Here is a 20,558-nt window from a genome sequence, read left to right as displayed (position 1 = left end):
TCTGTACAACATGGAGAGTGCACTCTCACCATATTGGGCTATAGTCTGTACAACTTGGAGAGTGCACTCTCCCCATAGTGGGTTATGGTCTGTACTACATGTAGAGTGCATTCTCACCTGATTGTGTTATGATCTGTGTAACATGGAGAGTGCACTCCCGCCCTATTGGGTTATGGTCTGTAATACATGGAGAGTGTACTCTCGCCCTACTGGGTCATGTTCTGCACTGCATGGAGAGTGCGCTCTCACCCTATTGGGTTGTAGTCTGTACAACTTGGAGAGTGCACTCTCCCCCTATTGGGTTATGGTCTGTACAACATGGAGAGTGCACTCTCGCCCTATTGGGTCATGGTCTGCACTACATGGAGAGCGCACTCTCGCCCTATTGGGTTGTGGTCTGTGCAACATGGAGAGTGCACTCTCACCCTATTGGGTTATGGTCTGTACAATATGGAGATGCGAGCTCTCACCCTGTTGGGTTATAGTCTGTACAACATGGAGAGTGCACTCTCACCCTATTGGTTTATCGTCTGTGCAACATGGAGAGTGCACTCTCGCCCTATTGGGTTATGGTCTGTAATACATGGAGAGCGTTCTCTCACCCTATTGGGTTCTGGTCTGTACAACATGGAGAGTGCACTCTCGCCCTATTGGGTCATGTTCTGCACTACATGGAGAGTGCGCTCTCACCCTATTGGGTTATAGTCTGTACAACTTGGAGAGTGCACTCTCCCCCTATTGGGTTATGGTCTGTACAACATGGAGAGCGCACTCTCGCCCTATTGGGTTGTGGTCTGTACAACATGGAGAGTGCACTCTCACCCTATTGGTTTATCGTCTGTGCAACATGGAGAGTGCACTCTCACCCTGTTGGGTTATGGTCTGTACAACATGGAGATGCGAGCTCTCACCTTGTTGGGTTATAGTCTGTGCAACATGGAGAGTGCGCTCTCGCCCTATTGTGTTATATCTGTCCAACATAGAGAGCGCGCTCTCACCCTGTTGGGTTCTAATCTGTCCAATATGGAGAGTGCACTCTCGCCCTGTTGGGTTATAGTCTGTCCAACATGGAGAGCGCACTCTCACCCTGTTGGGTTATAATCTGTGCAACATGGAGACTGCCCTCTCACCCTGTTGGGTTGTCATATGTCCAGTAAATAATTGCAGATCTGCACCTCTTTGTTGGTTTATAATCTGTATAACATGGAGAGTGCACTCTCGCCCTGCTGTGTTACAGTTTGTACAACATGGAGAGTGCACTCTCGCCCTGCTGTGTTGCAGTTTGTACAACATGGAGAGTGCACTCTCGCCCTGCTGTGTTGCAGTTTGTACAATTGGAGAGTGCACTCTCACTCTGTTGGGTTGTTATATGTACTGTAAATAATTGCAGATTAGCACCTTCTTGTTGGGTTATAATCTGTATAACATGGAGAGTGCACTCTCGCCCTGCTGTGTTACTCTTTGTACAACATGGAGAGTACACCCTCGCCCTGCTGTGTTACAGTTTGTACAATTGGAGAGTGCACTCTCACCCTGTTGGGTTGTCATATGTACAGTAAATAATTGCAGATCAGCACCTCCTTGTTGGGTTATAATCTGTATAACATGGAGAGTGCACTCTCGTCCTGCTGTGTTACAGTTTGCACAACATGGAGAGTGCACTCTCTCCCTGCTATGTTACAGTTTGTACAACATGGAGAGTGCACTCTTGCCTTGTTGTGTTACAGTGTGTACCACGTGGAGAGTGCTCTCTTGCCTTTCCGGTTATATTCTCTACATCATGGAGAGTGCACTCTTGCCTCACCGGAGATGTTCTGTACAACATGAGACCTCACTCCCATCCTGTTTCATTATGATCTATGCAGCATGGTGAGTGCACTCTCTCCCTCTGTTTAAGCATTGGCTGGCAAAGTGCAGAATGGAAATCTCTGGTGGAATGGGTCATGTGTCAGTAACATGTCCATTCCTTCCACTTACACTCAGAAACACAATTGAAAATGCATTCAAATCCATACCAACAACAGAAACCTCTGCAGTAACTCCATTTGTTAACATGAAATACATTTACAATACAATATCTCCTAGATTCCCCATGGTACACGTGTAACCCACTTAACAACATCAGCACATTGAAAATTGCTCAAACATTTCTGATCAGTCCATGCAGACTCTCGGGAAGAGGTTCTATTGTAAAGATTGAGGGATTTCTGTTTAATCGCTTTCTGTGCAAAAAATTCAAGAAGTATTCGAATTCTAATTGAGAAATCACATTAAGAAAACAAGACAATCACTTGACATTTAACTGATGGCAGCAAACAGGGAAAATATAACATGAGGTGTCAATATTGATATTGAAATTTCACTTTCTTAATTCACTGTCTTATCAGTAATATTGACGGCTGCAAGAATCGGGTAGTAAATGAGCTCGATCTGGTAAATTACTGTGTATCCTATTTCTTGTGCTAAACACAAATGTAGAGACTCTTCAGAGGAGCCCTTATTAATAGTACAGATCAACCTCCATGGAGACAGTCATCTAGGGAATGTGAGCAGGGATATTAGTTACAGTCCACTGAAGAAACTGATTTGGCAAACCGTTTTTAGTTGAGTGTCATAAAATATCATCAATAAATGATATAGAAAACAAAATAATTTTATATTCCTTATAAATTTCTTCAAAATGTGATGTAAAAATTATTTTGTTATGATCTCAGGTGTTGCTGTGGATTACCAGTCTCTGGAACAATCGCCCTGGTGTTGATGTGGATTACCAGTCTCAGGAACAATCGCCCTGGTGTTGCTGTAAATTACCAGTCTCCGGAACAATAGTCCTGGTGTTGCTGTGGATTACCAGTCTCTGGAGCAATCACCCTGGTGTTGATGTGGATTACCAGTCTCAGGAACGATAGTCCTGGTGTTGATGTGGATGAACAGTCTCTGGAACAATCGCCCTGGTGTTGATGTGGATGAACAGTCACAGGAACAATCGCCCTGGTGTTGATGTGGATGAACAGTCACAGGAACAATCGCCCTGGTGTTGATGTGGATGAACAGTCACAGGAACAATCGCCCTGGTGTTGATGTGGATGAACAGTCACAGGAACAATCGCCCTGGTGTTGATGAGGATGTGGATGAAATACAGCCTGAGTCATTTGCTCACCATGCAAGCTTGATACTGAAATAGGGCTAATCAAAGACATTCTGCATGAACATGGTTACCCTGATCAAGATCATTTCTCACGATATATTGTGTAAACTTATGAATCAGCCTAAGATCATTTTTTTTTCTGCCCTGAAAATTTCCCAGTCTACCTCAGATTACGCTGGAAGGGTAATATATCCCAAATCTTTGAGCAACAGGTAAAGCTAGCTCTTTCATGCTGCTACTATGCTGTAGCAACATGTGTGATGTTCGCCACCAACCGGATGCTGCCATCAAGCCAAAAACATCCTGCTTATTACACAAATGAATAATGTGATATATGAATTTCAATGCCAGTGTGATGCTAGGTATATGGGCCGTACGTCCCAATGACTGGCAGATCACATCAAACAACATGTCCCTTCCACTGTTCACAACAGATAAGGTACAGGTCGAACCCAACCAGCTCATGCTTGCAAAACTCAAAGCACAGGATCCAACATTACTTGTGATTCCGCGATTGGGCAACATTTGCTAAATAATCCACAATGGGCTGAGAATGATGCTAAAAACCAATTTAAGATTGTCAGTAGGGCTCGCAGTGTGGAGCATGTGCGCGTACTGGAAGCTACATCTATTAATACACAGGGCCCTGTTACTTGCAGATGGAAAGAATATGTACAAACATTGTACCTGTTTCAGCTGAACAAAATAAGTGAGAGCCACTCACTGGTTCATTCCTCAGGGCAATGCCTTGACCAATCAGAGTCAAGGTGCCTGGTTTAAATTTCAAACAAAGCTTGGCAGTTAACTGTCAGTCACCATAAACTTGTGCATTCTCCATGGCAACGCCTCTACCAACCAGAGTTCACTTGCCAACCGATCAGCACGGTCTTCTCATGCAGAATAAGTTTTTGTTTTCCCTTACATTGGTTATTCTTGCGGATTGTCCTGTTGAGTGCAAGACAAAAAGCTTCGACAACATGACTCTGTTTTCAAAAATAACCTATCTCACAAATTTCACAGTACCACTCCAAAAGAAATCATAACATGTTTCATGATGATGCCGAAAAGTTTCCCTTTGTGAATCCAATTAAAAATTGTAGGATTTGCTTTTAGGTTGAACACATCTCACTGGAAAATACCAAATCCATTCAGGCCATAGACACATTTGTTCAGTCTCCAAGGTTTTCGGCCTTCATCTGCTGCCTCTTTGCATAGTTTCAGAAACACTTCTGATAAATATTGCCGTGCAGAGATATAATTTTTATGTCAATTTACCTATACTCCAAGACTATGCGGCCAAAAAATCTGAAAGTGTTTTAAGAGTACTTTTCGAATTTTGAGTATCCACTCAAACATCTGTATCATGCAGTTATTCTTCAAAACCCCAAGCTTTCGCCTCATAAGGTAAATTTGCAAGGAGTTGTTCATCACAAAACAACCTTTGTTACAAAGTTTGTTTCACATTACCTGGTAACTCAGAATAAATTCCAAACTCGCTCCAACTATCTCACTCCCTTCTTTTTTGTCTCTCCTATTGTTTGCTCCTCTAGATTATAAGCAGCCACCAAAACTTCACAGTCATAAGGAATTCTGCTTCTAGTCCTGTTCTCTGTTGGCTTTATCGCATTGTTTAATTAATTCAAGTTATGGACTCTACTTGCACTGTTATGTCTGCCGGGACTACTTCTGCAAGCTCTCCCTATTTAACAGCACTGTGGGTGTATCTGCACCAGGTGGACTGCAGCAGTTCAAGATGGTGGCTCACCAACACCTTCTCAAGGTCAATTAAGGATGGGAAATCAATGCTGGCCTTGCTGACGATGCCCATATCTCATGAAAGAATAAAGAAAAGTGATCAGAAGCTTTCTCTCAAATGGGTAATTTCTGGTCTCACTCCCAGTACTTGGACTGTGCTTTCATGCAGATTCTGCCAGTCCATGGACCTCATTTCTAAACCATGATGCTGAACCTTCAACTAATATTTCAACTTGCCAGTTGTTTTTCGTGCACACCCCACAACTGTTGAATGCCTCTAATCTGGAATATGTGTCACTGAGTTCCCAGTCTGGGTAATTGGTCTATGGATGTAATAGCCTTGTCATAATCATTCCAATTACCACTACCAGCAATTAATCCACACCATGCTGCTTCTCAGAAACTTCATCACAAAGCACATGAGCATTTCCTGTACACGTTGTCCCGTTTACATCCATTGGCTGCACAGAGTCTGAGATTTTGTAATTAATGCTGACTAATCGTGATGAATGAATCTTTACAATTTGATTGCCATTTTTGCGAAATACTGCTTTCCCAAAACCATTTATTACCTTTTCAGGGTCACTTCTTTGCCTATGATTCTCTCCTTTATAGGATACTAAATCTACTGAAGTGAAATCTGTCTCAGATGATCTTAAATTATGTCTCAGAGCTCTTTAAATTTTCAATTATTCAAATACGCAGTAAAATGGAGCTAATTGTGGTATCTTCTAGCACAGGAGGACTATTGCACAGACCAAAAGGTAATTTGTGGTATCACCCACAGACTAATTGATAGGGACTGTAGTCTCCAACTGTCTGGAGTGATTTCTTTGTGGGAACCGTCCATGTCAGGTGGTTGTCAACTTGCATTGTGGTTCATCAGTTAATTTGTTTTTGCAATATTTCAGCGATCACCACCTGATTCCTTTCACAGAGTCCATTTCTGAAAGGACTTTCAACTGCGGTATTCATGTTCATGATGTTCATATTTTCACAAGTCTTTGAACTTATCATTGACAAATTCCCCTCTATTATCAGTCAGAAACTTTGCTGGTGTTCTGCATCTGTAACTGTTGTTACGACCGACTGTTCCTGTCAAAGCCTCCAGTCAAAATATACGATTCTGATTGTGGTGGGACCGATGCACTGTTAATTCAATCCCGTCATTCCACAGATCGGCTAACATATCATTCAAAACTTTCCAAATTAAAGAAAGACCCAACCGAATTGTACCATCTATTAACACCCAAATGAGGCTAACCAAACCAGCTGTTTTGAAATCAACAAATTAATTCTTTAATTATAAGAGGTAAGTGAAGATTTAAAAATGGACAAATTAGAGTCCTTGCAAATTTACAGTCCAATGTTGTTTGAAGTCCACACAGAATGTTGCTCGAAGTCCCCGCAGAATGTTGTTCGAAGTCCAGTGAATTTCAACAATTAACAACCTGCAAACACTTTCAAAGAATCCATCTAAAATTAGAGTTTTTGAGGGATAAAAGATAGTCACAGTCTAACTTCCCTTTCTTAAATTTAAATTATCAGAAATCTCTGTCTTGGCTTGACTTTTTAGAATTTCGAGAGAGAACGATTAAACAGACAAAACATCCTATTTCCTTCAGTTTAAATGGTTGAGAGCTCTTTTTCAGTGCTGACACCACAGCTGACTGTCTTCTGTCTGTGTCTGTTCAAACTGTCTGACTAACTGCCAGTTCAAACTGTATCGTATCAGGCTCACTCATCAGGCTGTTTCCATGATATCGAGAATGCATCCTTTGAATCGCAGTCTGCAAATGGCTGTTTGTAAGGCAACAAAAATGCACCTTCTAAAAACTCCTCAGGCTTGCCAGCTCTGAAAGCAATACTGATCCCTTGCAAGACTTAATGGCAAACTGCATATTCTGAAAAAAAAACCCGACAAGACCATGACACTGTCCAAAACCATAACTTGCTATTACTTTGCAAAATTAGTATCTAGTTTCGTAATCAAATACATTTGTTTATTCATGGGATGTGGGCGTCGCTGGCTCGGCAAGCATTTCTTGCCCGTCCCTAATTGACCTTGAGAAGGTGGTGGTTAAATGTCACCTTGAACGGCTACAGTCCATGTGAGGTCAGTACACCCTCAGTGCTGTTAGGAAGGGAGTTCCAGGATTTTGACCCAGTGACAGTGAAGGAACGGCGATATAGCTCCATGTCAGGATGGTGTGTGACTGGAAAGGGAACTTGCAGGTGGCGTTGTTCCCATACATTTGCTGCCCTTGTCCATCTAGTTGGTAGAGGTCGCGGGTTTGGAAGGTGCTGTTTTAGGAGCCTTGGTGCGTTGCTGCAGTGCATCTTTTAGATGGTACACACTGCTGCCACTGTGCGTCGGTGGTGCAGGGTGTGAATGTTGTGGATGGGGTGCCAATCAAGCGAGCTGCTTTGTCCTGGATGGTGTCGAGTTTCTTGTATTTTGTTGGAGGTTCTCCCATCCAGGCAAGTGGAGAGTATTCTGTCACATTCCTGATTGTGCCTTGTAGATTGTGGACAGGCTTTGGAGAGTCAGGAGGTGAGTTACTCACCGCAGAATTCCTAGCTTCTGAGCTACTCTTGTTGCCACGATATTTATATTGCTACTCCAGTTCAGATTCCAGTAAATGGTAACCCCTAGAGTGTTGATAATGGGGGATTCAGCGATGGTAATGCCATTGAATATCACAGAGAGATGGTTAGATTCTCCCTTGTTGGAGATGGTCATTGCCTGGCATCTGTTTGCCACGAATGTTACTTGCCACTTATCAGCCCAAGTCTGGATATTGTCCAGGTCTTACTGCAATTCGACACGGACTGCTTCAGTATCTGAGTAGTTGTGAATGGTGTTGAACATTGTGCAATCATCAGCGAACATCCTCACTTCTGACCTCATGATTGAAGGAAGCTCATTGATTTGGAGAGGAGAGGGAGATGTGAGATGGGATTGTAGTTACCTTTTTAAGAATGGGGGGGATGTGCCTTGACGTTTGAGGAAGGGGTGACAATAGTTGTTTTGAAAGGGACGGAGAAGAAGTTGAGAATAGAGTCACATGTCAAATATCAACTAATGTGGGGACCAGGAACAGGAGTGATTATTATTCGAGTGGAAATAAGCTCAAGGCTGCAGGAGGAAACTTTTAAGGACTAGACAAATTTACATCGAGATTGAGGTGAGATAGGAGAGAGATTGGTAAAAGCAGTTGGTTCAGGACAGAAATGGTTGGTTTGGTGGACAATCGAAGGCTGATTTCAACAGGAGCAGGTGAACAGTTGCTCTCAACATGAGAGAGGCAAAGACATTGCTGTGTTTATCACGTGTTGTTGGAGGTGAGGGAGGAGGATGTAAGGGAGAGGGCTTTATCATGTTTGATGATAGTGAGGAAGAGACACAGGGGCTATCATTGCATTCCAGGATGCACCTGGAGAATTGACCACATAGATAACAGTGCTGTATCTCTAAATTGCGACCAGTATAGGTAGGTGGTAGGGAAATATAGGGACAGGTGGGGATGTGGTAGGAATATGGGATTAGTATAAATGGGTGTTGAATGGTCAGCACAGACTCGGTGGGCCGAAGGACCTGTTTCAGTGCTGTATCTCTAAACTAAACTAAAAGTGAGGCCCGATTATTGTGGTCCAACATGAACTAGCTGTGAAGCAGAAACACTCAAGAATCCATCCCGTGGACTAAGGACAGCAAATATGAGGCCAGTATAGGACATTCTATGAGTGAAGGAGACAGTCAAGGTACCGACAAAGACTAGATGTTTCTCTAACGTTTGAATACATCCAGGCATCTTTTTGAAGATTATTGTTCTGCATTTGTACCTTTTCTAACCATGTAAGTTTGTTCATGAAAAGCAAAATAGCTGTCATAGATTGATCCAATGGTCAATTGTAATGACTGTCAGAGCATGATTACTGGAGGTTGTTCTCAGTGGGCAGAATCTTTATTTTTTTTATTTTTTATATTAGAGATACAGCACTGAAACAGGCCCTTCGGCCCACCGAGTCTGTGCTGACCATTAACCACCTATTTATACTAATCCCATATTCCAACCACATCCCCACCTGTCCCTATATTTCCCTCCCACCTACCTATACTAGTCGCAATTTATAATGGCCTATTAACCTACCAACCAGCAAGTCTTTTGGAAGGAAACAGGAGCACCCGGAGAAAACCCACGCAGACATAGGGAGAACTTGCAAACTCCACACAGGCAGTACCCAGAATTGAACCCGGGGCCCTGGAGCTGTGAGGCTGCGGTGTTAACCACTGCACCACTGTGCCGCCTTTTAGTGCTAATGCTTCCTTATGGGGAATTAATTTGATGTTTTTTAATGGTGTACAGTACAGTTGCTGTAAATCTTCAAATCCAGCAGTGAAATTGACATTGGGATATTTCATTTTATATCATTTCTTTTATCTACATTAATATTCATCAACAATAATTTGGTAATTATACACGACTATCCAAAATATTGCTAAAGATAATCAGTCTTCTCATTGTCATTCACCTGCCCACAAGGATTTCAGGAATATAAAAGCAAGTGAATTATAAATCTATAAGCCCTGCTCCAGATCGATGTTCATTACTTGTTATCAACACAATTTCCCATTCAGTGTAAACAAATATTTCACCCCATTCTTCAGCTCCTCTCTGAATTTTCTCTGTGTCAGTCCATAGATACAAGTGTTTGTGCAGGAACTGAGAAGCTGCAACATAAATCCAACTTGTTGTGCAATATATATCGGGTTACTGTAATATTTGTCTGTATAGTCAAAGTTTTCCACTGGCCGGTCTATCACAAGGACAACATACGTCATCCACAACAGTATGAAATTGGCCGAAATAGTGAAAAGTAAAATTATAGAATTCCTCCGATTCTTCACCTCTGGATCATTCTGATTCTGAATGTTGCTCCGGAGTCCCCTGCGAACTCGATTTGCCATTATAATGTGTCTGACAGTCAAAGCATTGAACAACAGAATTAAAAGGATTGGTAAGATTGGGGTTATGATGCCTTTGATACATGCGTGTACCCTCCACAAGGGAGAGGTGAGGTAATCAGCAGTAGCATCACAATACCAAGGTACATTGTCAATTATAAATACAGGGTCACCTGTATAGTAATAGGGAATATTTACAAGACAGCTCACCACAAACAAGACGGTGATAACCACAGTCGCTGTTTTCTCTGTGTTATATTTTGATTGCAGCTTCTGACAGCAAATTGTTACAAAGCGATCAAAAGTGAAGGCGACAGTAAACCAGACAGAACAGTCTAAAGCTGCAGTGTATGTGACAAGGTTCACCGTACACACAGGAGTTATAAACAGGAAACTAACTGGAAAGTACATGATATTAATCCGGTGTAATATCACATGGATGATAATCACCATTAGATCCGCCACTGCCATGGCCACCAGATAGCGAGTGATACATTTGGAGAGACCGCACTTTCCTCGAGACAAAATCACAATCGCCACCAAGTTAACTGTAAGAAACAGCAAACATGAAATTTACTTTGACACTGTCCCCAAACATTTTTGAAGAATTGTTTAAAGTTGAATAAGACAGTATGGAAATAGAAGATTTACAGATTTGAATTAAATGTAAGTTTAATTTAAAGAACTATTTATTTGTAGCAGTGAAATCTGTGGCAAAAGCAGGTATGCGAAAATTACAATGGAAAACAAGTTTGGGGCCTCAGATAGCGAAACATATGCTGTGGTAAAAGCCAAAAGTATTGACATTATTCTGGAGAATTCTGGGACCCAAAACACAACTGTCTCCAAAGACAAGTAGTTGCAGATGTGCTCCGCCATGTTGGGTTCTGATGCTGCTACCATTGTTAATAATGTTTCTGATATATCTTCCTTTTTCCTCAACTGCAGATTCCCCTCTTCCCCCACTGTGGTTGAGAAGATCCTCAGTCATGTCTGAACCATTTCCGGTAATTCTGCCTAAATCTTCCCCTCTCTCCCAGAACTGGAACATGGTTTCCCTTGTCCTCACTTCCTACTCGACCAGTCTTCACATCCAAATGTCATCCTCTGCCATTTCCAACACCTCCAGTGTGGTACCTCCACCAAACACATCTCCTCCTTCCCTCCCCTCTCAGCATTCCAAAGGGATGATTCCCTCCGTGACACCTTGTCCCCTTCCCACAGCATCTTCCCATGCAATCGCAGGGTGTGTAATACCTCCCCTTTCATCTCTTCTCTCTTCACCATCCAAGAGTCCAAAGCCTCATTCCAGGTGAAGCAGTGATTTACTTGTACTTCTTTCAATCTAGTATATAATATTCACTGTTCACAATGCGATTGCCTCGACACTGGGGAAACCAAACACAGTTCGGTGGCTGATTTGCGGAACACCTCCATTCAGGCCAAAAACATTACCACAAGCTTTCTATTGCTTGCTGTTGTAATTCACCACCCTATTCCATGTCATTGGTCTGCAGCAGTGTTCCAGTGAACATCAAAGCAAGCTTGAGGATCAGCAGCTCATCTTTTCATTCGGCAATCGACAGCCTTCTAGACTCAACAATGGGTTCAACAATTTCACAGCATGACTGCCTTTTCATTCCATTTTATTGCATTTTATCTTGTTTTATTTTACTTTATCCCTTTTTAAACCATGGGCCTGTCTTAAACTTGTTTTTCAGGTTTTTACTTTGGAACAGATCTGTTATTTTTCAGCCATTACCACTCTCTCTGGACTAATACCTTGTCTTTCCCTATTGCTAAATGCTCCTTTGCCTTTGTTCCGTGACAGCTTTGTCATTTGATCTCTTTTGCCCTCTGCCCTATCACACACCTTTCCTTTTGTTCTTCTTTCCCCTCCCCCTTTTCACTTGTTCAAAGCCTATTACATTCCTAACCTTTGCCAGTTCTGATGCAATGTCACAGACCCTAAACGTTAACTCTGTTTCTGTCTCTACAGAGGCTGCCAGACCTGCTGAGTATTTCCAGAACTTTCTGTTTTTATTTCAGATTTCCAGCATCTGCAGTATTTTGTTTTTATTATTCTGGAGCGTTTACTCTCATCCTGTTTGGTTACGGTCTGTACAACATGGAGAGCACTCTCTCGTCCTGTTACAATACAAACTGAAAAGCATGGGAAGTGCACTCTCACCCTGTTAGACTATATTCTGTACAACATTGACAGTGAATTATCCTCTTCTTTAAAACATTGGCCAAGCAAAGTGAAGAATGGAAAAAATCTCGAGCGGTGGATCATGCACCAGTAACATAAATCTACTGGAGTTCCCTTCCAATTCCATTGAGAAACAAAATCAAAGCTGAATTCAAATCCATGCAAACAAGAGCAACTTGTGCTGTTACATGAAAGGTCAACATGAAATAAAATTACAACACAATAACTCCTAGAATCCTCAGACACACGTGCAACCCACTTAATGACATCAAGACATTTAAAATTGCTCATTTATTTCTGATCTGATGTCCATGCAAACACTGTGAAAAATTTCCTTTGTAAACATTCAAGGGAATTGATATTTCAGCATTTTCTGTGCTGAAAATTCAAGCAACAAAATAATTTTAATTAATAAATCACATTGAGAAAACATGACAATCACTTGCTCCTTAACTGATGCCATCAAAGAGGGTAAATATAACATGAAGAGTCACACATTGATATTCATCTTTCACCGCGTCATTTAACTGTCTTACCAGGAATACTGATGGCTGCAAGAATCGGGTAGTAAATGAGCTCGACCTGATAAATTACAGGGTATCCCATTCCTTCTGTGAAGCATAAATGCAGACACTTCTTCACACGAACCCTTATTAATAGTACAGAGCAACCTCCATGGGGACAGTCATCTAGGGAATGTGTGCAGGGATATTAGTTACAGTCCAGTGAATAAACTGATTTAATGAACCATTTTCTGCACACAATCGAGTCATTAGAGAATATGGAAAACAAAATCATTGTAAATTTCATATTAATTTCTTCAAAAACTGACTTGCAACTTCTTTTGTTACGATCTCAAATGTTTATGTGGATGAACAGACTCAGGAACAATAGCCCTGGTGCTGATGTGGATGAACATTCTCAGGAACAATAGAACTGGTGTTGATGTGGATGAACAGTCTCAGGAACTATAGCCCTGGTGTTGATGTGGATGAACAGTCTCAGGAACAACAGCACTGGTGTTGATGTGGATGAACAGTCTCAGGAACAATAGCCCAAGTGTTGATGTGGATGAACAGTCTCAGGAACAATAGCCCAGGTGTTGATGTGGATGAACAGTCTCAGGAACAATAGCCCTGGTGTTGATGTGGATGAACAGTCTCAGGAACTATAGCCCTGGTGTTGATGTGGATGAACAGTCTCAGGAACAACAGCACTGGTGTTGATGTGGATGAACAGTCTCAGGAACAATAGCCCAAGTGTTGATGTGGATGAACAGTGTCAGGAACAATAGCCCTGGTGTTGATGTGGATGAACAGTCTCAGGAATTATAGCCCTGGTGTTGATGTGTATGAACAGTCTCAGGAACAATAGCCTTGGTGTTGATGTGGATGAACAGTCTCAGGAACAATAGCCCTGGTGTTGATGTGGATGAACAGTCTCAGGAACAATAGCCCAGGTGTTGATGTGGATGAACAGTCTCAGGAACTATAGCCCTGGTGTTGATGTGGATGAACAGTCTCAGGAACAATAGAACTGGTGTTGATGTGGATGAACAGTGTCAGGAACAATAGCCCTGGTGTTGAGGTGAATGAACAGTCTCAGGAACAATAGCCCTGGTGTTGATGTGGATGAACAGTCTCAGGAACAATAGCCCAGGTGTTGATGTGGATGAACAGTCTCAGGAACAATAGCCCTGGTGTTGATGTGGATGAACAGTCTCAGGAACAATAGCCCTGGTGTTGATGTGGATGAACAGTCTCAGGAACAATAGCCCAGGTGTTGATGTGGATGAACAGTCTCAGGAACTATAGCCCTGGTGTTGATGTGGATGAACAGTCTCAGGAACAATAGCCCAGGTGTTGATGTGGATGAACAGTCTCAGGAACAATAGAACTGGTGTTGATGTGGATGAACAGTGTCAGGAACAATAGCCCTGGTGTTGAGGTGAATGAACAGTCTCAGGAACAATAGCCCTGGTGTTGATGTGGATGAACAGTCTCAGGAACAATAGCCCAGGTGTTGATGTGGATGAACAGTCTCAGGAACAATAGCCCTGGTGTTGATGTGGATGAACAGTCTCAGGAACAATAGCCCTGGTGTTGATGTGGATGAACAGTCTCAGGAACAATAGCCCAGGTGTTGATGTGGATGAACAGTGTCAGGAACTATAGCCCTGGTGTTGATGTGGATGAACAGTCTCAGGAACAATAGAACTGGTGTTGATGTGGATGAACAGTGTCAGGAACAATAGCCCTGGTGTTGAGGTGAATGAACAGTCTCAGGAGCTTCCGCAGTATTTTGCTTTTATTTTAGTGTTTAATTCACTGCCACTTCTCTTCCAGGAATGCCTACCTTGAAGAAGTTCTGCTCTTCTCTCCGACGGGATTTTCGTTTGTCTCTTTTACCTTGTTCACCTTCATTGCTTTCTATTTCCCTCCTGGTGTTTGATAAGGTATCTACCAAAACTCGTTTTCACAGCCACATCTCCTTCCTCAGTGACTGTCTCCGGCTCCGACTGATTCCACGTGGATTCCAACTGCAGTTTCACCCATCATGCTTTGAAACCACCCAGGATCACAGGTATCTCCGAGAAATACAACGTTCCTCGGACTGCTACTCTCGCCGTATCCTGAGATCTACACTCAGTGCTATGCGCCGCCATATGCACACACTGGACCTCTCTCTCCAGCAGCACCGTCTCACCTTATCTCAAATCTGTTCTACTCCGCAGTTTCATCTCATCTTACGTCTCATCCGACGCATTAACAAAAAACTTTTTTTCTTCCTTTCAGGTGTTAAGGAACGCAAGCTCCAGCAGCTGATGGGGACTAATGCCCCTCCAGATCCTCCTTCCGCTTCACTTCCCTCTGACCCCACCCCTTCTGATCTGACCCCTTGCCGTGTATTCACTATACCCTCTGACCTCCCCCTCTCTGATGCTGAGCGTTCTGTACTCAGCAAAGGACTCAGTTTTATCCCCTTACGCCCCCACCTCAATGAATTTCGCACTCGGCATGACGTTGAGCTCTTCTTCCGTCGCCTCCGCCTCCGGGCTCACTTCTTTGACCAGGAGTCCTCCCCCCGACCAGCAGACCCATTCACCCGCCTCCAGCATTCTCCCTCTACCTGGACCCCTCACCCTGGCCTCTTACCCGCTCTTGATCTCTTCATTGAAAACTGTCGGCGAGACATTGGTCGTCTCAATTTCTCTGCCCTCCTCACTCACTCTAACCTGTCCCCCTCTGAACTTGAGGCACTCCGTTCTCTCAGGTCTAACCCCGACATGGTCATCAAACCTGCAGACAAGGGTGGTGCTGTTGTTGTATGGCGTACCGACCTCTACCTTGCAGAAGCTCAACGCCAACTCACAGACACCTCTTCCTACCTCCCTCTGGACCATGACCCCACCACCGAACATCAAGCCACCGTCCAAAGGACTGTCACTGACCTCATCTCCTCTGGAGATCTTCCCTCTACAGCTTCCAACCTCATAGTCCCGCAACCCCGGACAGCCCGCTTCTATCTCCTTCCCAAAATCCACAAACGGGACTGTCCCGGCAGACCCATTGTGTCAGCCTGCTCCTGCCCAACTGAACTTATTTCTTCCTATCTAGACTCTATCTTTTCTCCGCTGGTCCAGTCTCTTCCCACCTACATCCGTGACTCTTCTGACGCCCTACGTCATTTTGACAATTTCCAGTTTCCTGGTCCCAACCGCCTCCTCTTCACTATGCACGTCCAATCGCTCTACACCTCCATCCCCCACCAGGATAGTTTGAGGGCTCTCTGCTTCTTCCTGGAACAGAGGCCCAACCAGTCCCCATCCACCACCACCCTCCTCCGCCTGGCTGAACTTGTTCTCACATTGAACAACTTCTCCTTCAACTCCACGCACTTCCTTCAAGTAAAAGGTGTCGCTATGGGTACCCGCATGGGTCCTAGTTATGCCTGTCTTTTTGTGGGATATGTCGAGCATTCTTTGTTCCAGTCCTACTCAGGCCCCCTCCCCCAACTCTTTTTCCGGTACATTGATGACTGTATCGGTGCCGTTTCCTGCTCCCGCCCCGAACTCGAAAACTTTATCAACTTTGCTTCCAATTTCCACCCTTCTCTCACCTTTACATGGTCCATCTCTGACACTTCCCTTCCCTTCCTCGACTTCTCTGTCTCCATCTCTGGGGATAGGTTGTCTACCAATATCCATTATAAGCCCACTGACTCCCACAGCTACCTCGACTACACTTCTTCACACCCTACCTCCAGTAAGGACTCCATTCCATTCTCCCAGTTTCTCCGTCTCCGACGCATCTGCTCTGATGATGCTACCTTCCATGACGGTGCTTCTGATATGACCTCCTTTTTCCTCAACCGAGGATTTCCCCCCACTGTGGTTGACAGGGCCCTCAACCGTGTCCGACCCATTCCCCGCACCTCTACCCTCACCCCTTCCCCTCCCTCCCAGAACCGTGACAGGGTTCCCCTTGTCCTCACTTTTCATCCCACCAGCCTCCATATCCAAAGGATCATCCTCCGCCATTTTCGCCACCTCCAGCGTGATGCCACTACCAGTCGCATCTTCCCGTCCCTTCCCCTGTCAGCATTCTGAAGGGATCGTTCCCTCCGCGACACCCTGGTCCACTCCTCCATTACCCCCACCACCTTCTCCCCGTCCCAGGGCACCTTCCCTTGCAATCGCAGGAGGTGTAATACCTGCCCATTTACCTACTCTCTCCTCACTATCCCAGGCCCCAAACACTCCTTTCAGGCGAAGCAGCGATTTACTTGTACTTCTTTCAATGTAGTATACTGTATTCGCTGCTCACAGTGTGGTCTCCTCTACATTGGGGAGACCAAGCGCAGACTGGGTGACCGCTTTGCGGAACATCTCCGCTCAGTCCGCAAGCAGGACCCTGAGCTTCCGGTTGCTTGCCATTTCAACACTCCCCCCTGCTCTCATGCTCACATCTCTGTCCTGGGATTGCTGCAGTGTTCCAGTGAACATCAACGCAAGCTCGAGGAACAGCATCTCATCTACCGATTAGGCACACTACAGCCTGCCGGACTGAACATTGAGTTCAATAATTTCAGAGCATGACAGCCCCCCACTTTACTTTCATTTTTAGTCATTTTTAGTTATTTTTTCTTCCTTTTTTTTTGCATTCCTTTTTACATTTTTTGCATTTATTTCATTTCATCTTAGTTTGTTCAGTTTGCTTACCCACTGTTTTTTTCAGTTTGTTTTTCTTCAGGTTTGCACTTGCTGATGTTCTATATTTAGTATATTCACACCTAATCTGTACTAATGCTTTGTCTTTCAAAACACCATTAACATATTGTTTGCCTTTGCTCCGTGACCTTTTGGTCAGCTATGTGGCCTGGTCCAATCTGCACCTTCTCCTTTGTTATCTCTTGCCCAACCCCCACCTCACTTGTTTATAATCTGTGACTTTTCTAATATTTGTCAGTTCCGAAGAAGGGTCACTGACCCGAAACGTTAACTCTGCTTCTCTTTCCACAGATGCTGCCAGACCTGCTGAGTGAATCCAGCATTTCTTGTTTTTGTCTCAGGAGCAATAGCCCTGGTGTTGATGTGGATGAACAGTCTCAGGAACAATAGCCCAGGTGTTGATGTGGATGAACAGTCTCAGGAACAATAGCCCTGGTGTTGATGTGGATGAACAGTCTCAGGAACAATAGCCCTGCTGTTGATGTGGATGAACAGTCTCAGGAACAATAGCCCTGGTGTTGATGCGGATGAACAGTCTCAGGAACAATAGCCCTGGTGTTGATGTGGATGAACAGTCTCAGGAACAATAGCCCTGGTGTTGATGTGGATGAACAGTCTCAGGAACAATAGCCCTGCTGTTGATGTAGATGAACAGTCTCAGGAACAATAGCCCTGGTGTTGATGCGGATGAACAGTCTCAGGAACAATAGCCCTGGTGTTGATGTGAATGAACATTCTCAGGAACAATCGTCCTTTTGTTGTTGTGAATGGACAGTCTCATTTGCATTACCCCTTGTGTTAGTTGTCAGGGTTAAATTAAATTCATTCACATTCCGTACAAGCAGTGCTTTAAGACTGAGCAGGTTAAGCGAAGGACAGCCTGAGAGTGAAATGTTAGTTCCTGGATAGTTGCCCAGAATTTTAGCAGAGATGTCGGGAGTGTGAATAGAGAAAGGCTTCTGTGTGAATGCAGCCTAAAAAGGTTAAGCAAGCGAGGTTTTTGAATTCCAGACTTGGATATTCAGTTTATCTCCGTGCAGCCCTGATTAGATTTGGCCAAATCCATTTTTTATCTGGAGTCTTGCCATGCTGCAAAGCCATTTCACAGCTGATGATTACACAGAGAGTACGGGGAAGATCTACTTGATTATTGGTTTTCTTCCCCTGAAGTATAAGTAGAGCTTGTTATGCAGTACAGATGAACAGTTGGTACCGGAAATGCCTTTTACTATCTCTGAGGTCCCTGCTCCACTCTTAGTCAGTGTCACAGCTTTTGCCTCAAATTATTTTGGAAGGTTAAAGAGCCTTGTGAAGTGCAGCTATTCTGAGCCCTCTCTAACGTCAGTTGCTGAGACACAAAGAAATCCATGTGCGATGATGTTAACCCAACGTTCTAACATTGAACAATGAGGAGATGCTTAACTTGTATAAATCATTGCTGGCCTCAGCTGAAGTAATTTTTGGGACATACTTGAGGACCGATATCAAAGTCTGAGAGATTTACCAAAATTATACAAGTCATGGGGGACTTCTGTTCTGGAGATAGACCAGGATTGTTGGGAAGCATGAGGGGAGGTTTCATAAAGGTTATAAACTTGATGAAAGTTTTTTGTTATAGAATCAGTGAGGTCTTAGACAGACAATGCTTTGAGAACCGTGTATCCATTTTGTCTTCATCGTAAAATAAGTTTATAAACATACTGGAAAGTGTGAAAAAATTATAAGAATTGTAAGGTGGCACAGTGGCGCAGTGGTTAGCACCGCAGCCTCACAGCTCCAGCAATCCGGGTTCATTTCTGGGTACTGCCTGTGTGGAGTTTGCAAGTTCTCCCTGTGTCTGCGTGGGATTCCTCCGGGTGCTCCCGTTTCCTCCCACATGCCAAAGACTTGCAGGTTGATAGGTAAATTGGCCATTATAAATTGCCCCCAGTATAGGTAGGTGGTAGGGAAATTTAGGGATAGGTGGGGATGTGGTAGGGATATGGAATTAGTGTAGGATTAGTATAAATGGGTGGTTGATGATCGGCACAGACTCGGTGGGCCGAAGGGCCTGTTTCAGTGCTGTATCTCTAAACTAAACATCGTCTGTAAGATGGTAGAACTTTAATGAAGGATTGGACAGAGTGGGACTCCTTTCTCTCCAAACGTGAAGTTTGAGAGCAGACAGAGTTCTTTATAATTATGATGGGGTTGAATCAGGTAGAAATAGAGGTGTTCACACTTGGAGGTGATGAAATTTAACTTTGAAGCAAAGAACCATGGAATCACAGAAGGACATTGATCGTGTTGATGCCGGATTCTACAAGAACAACACAGCTCATCCCACTCCTCCACCTTTCCCCGATATTTCACCAATTCTTTCTATTCAGATCATTATCTAATTCCCCCTCCAACAGCATGATTGAATATCCCTCCACCACACTCTCAGACAGTGTATTCCAGATTCAACTACCAGCTGCATTGAAAAATATTTTTTCCTCATGTCATCATTGGTTCATTTGCCATTCATGTTAAATCAGTGCCCTCTGGTTCTCGACCTTTCTGCCAATGGGAACTGTTTCTCATTAAATACCTTGTCCTGACCCGTCATAATTTTTAACACTTCTGTCAAATCTCCTCTCAACCTTTTCTTCTCGAAAGAGAGCAGTCACAGCTTCTCAAATCCATTCACATTGTCATCAGCTCTTTTGTTCTTTTTTAGATAAAAAGTATATGTGTCTTTGTGAGAATAAAATATTTCTGTGCATTGAATGTTGACATTTGGTTTGAACAGAACAGGCTGTCAATCTGGTATCTAAGCAACAGAAGGATTTACAATGGTACATTTACAATGGAAGGCTAGGAACAGACGAAGCACTTGAGGAATATAAAGACAGTAGGAAGGAACCTAAGCAAGGAGTCAGGAGGGCTAAAAGGGGTCATGAAAAGTCATTGGCAAACACGATTAAGGAATATCCCAAGGCTTTTTATATGTATATAAAGAGCAAGAGGGAAACCAGGGAAAGGGTTGGCCCACTCAAGGACAGAGAAGGGAATCCATGTGTGGAGCCAGAGGAAATGGGTGAGGTACTAAATGAGTACATTGCATCAGTATTCACCAAACAGAAGGACTTGGTGGATGATGAGCCTGGGGAAGGGAGTGCAGATAGCCTCAGTCATCTCATTATCAAAAAGGAGGAGGTGTTGGGTGTCTTGCAAAGCATTAAGGCAGATAAGTCCCCAGGGCCTGATGGAATCTACCCG

Source organism: Heterodontus francisci, chromosome 29 (assembly GCF_036365525.1).
Source record: "Heterodontus francisci isolate sHetFra1 chromosome 29, sHetFra1.hap1, whole genome shotgun sequence".
NCBI lineage: Eukaryota > Metazoa > Chordata > Chondrichthyes > Heterodontiformes > Heterodontidae > Heterodontus > Heterodontus francisci.
Note: the sequence above shows the minus strand (reverse complement) of the source record.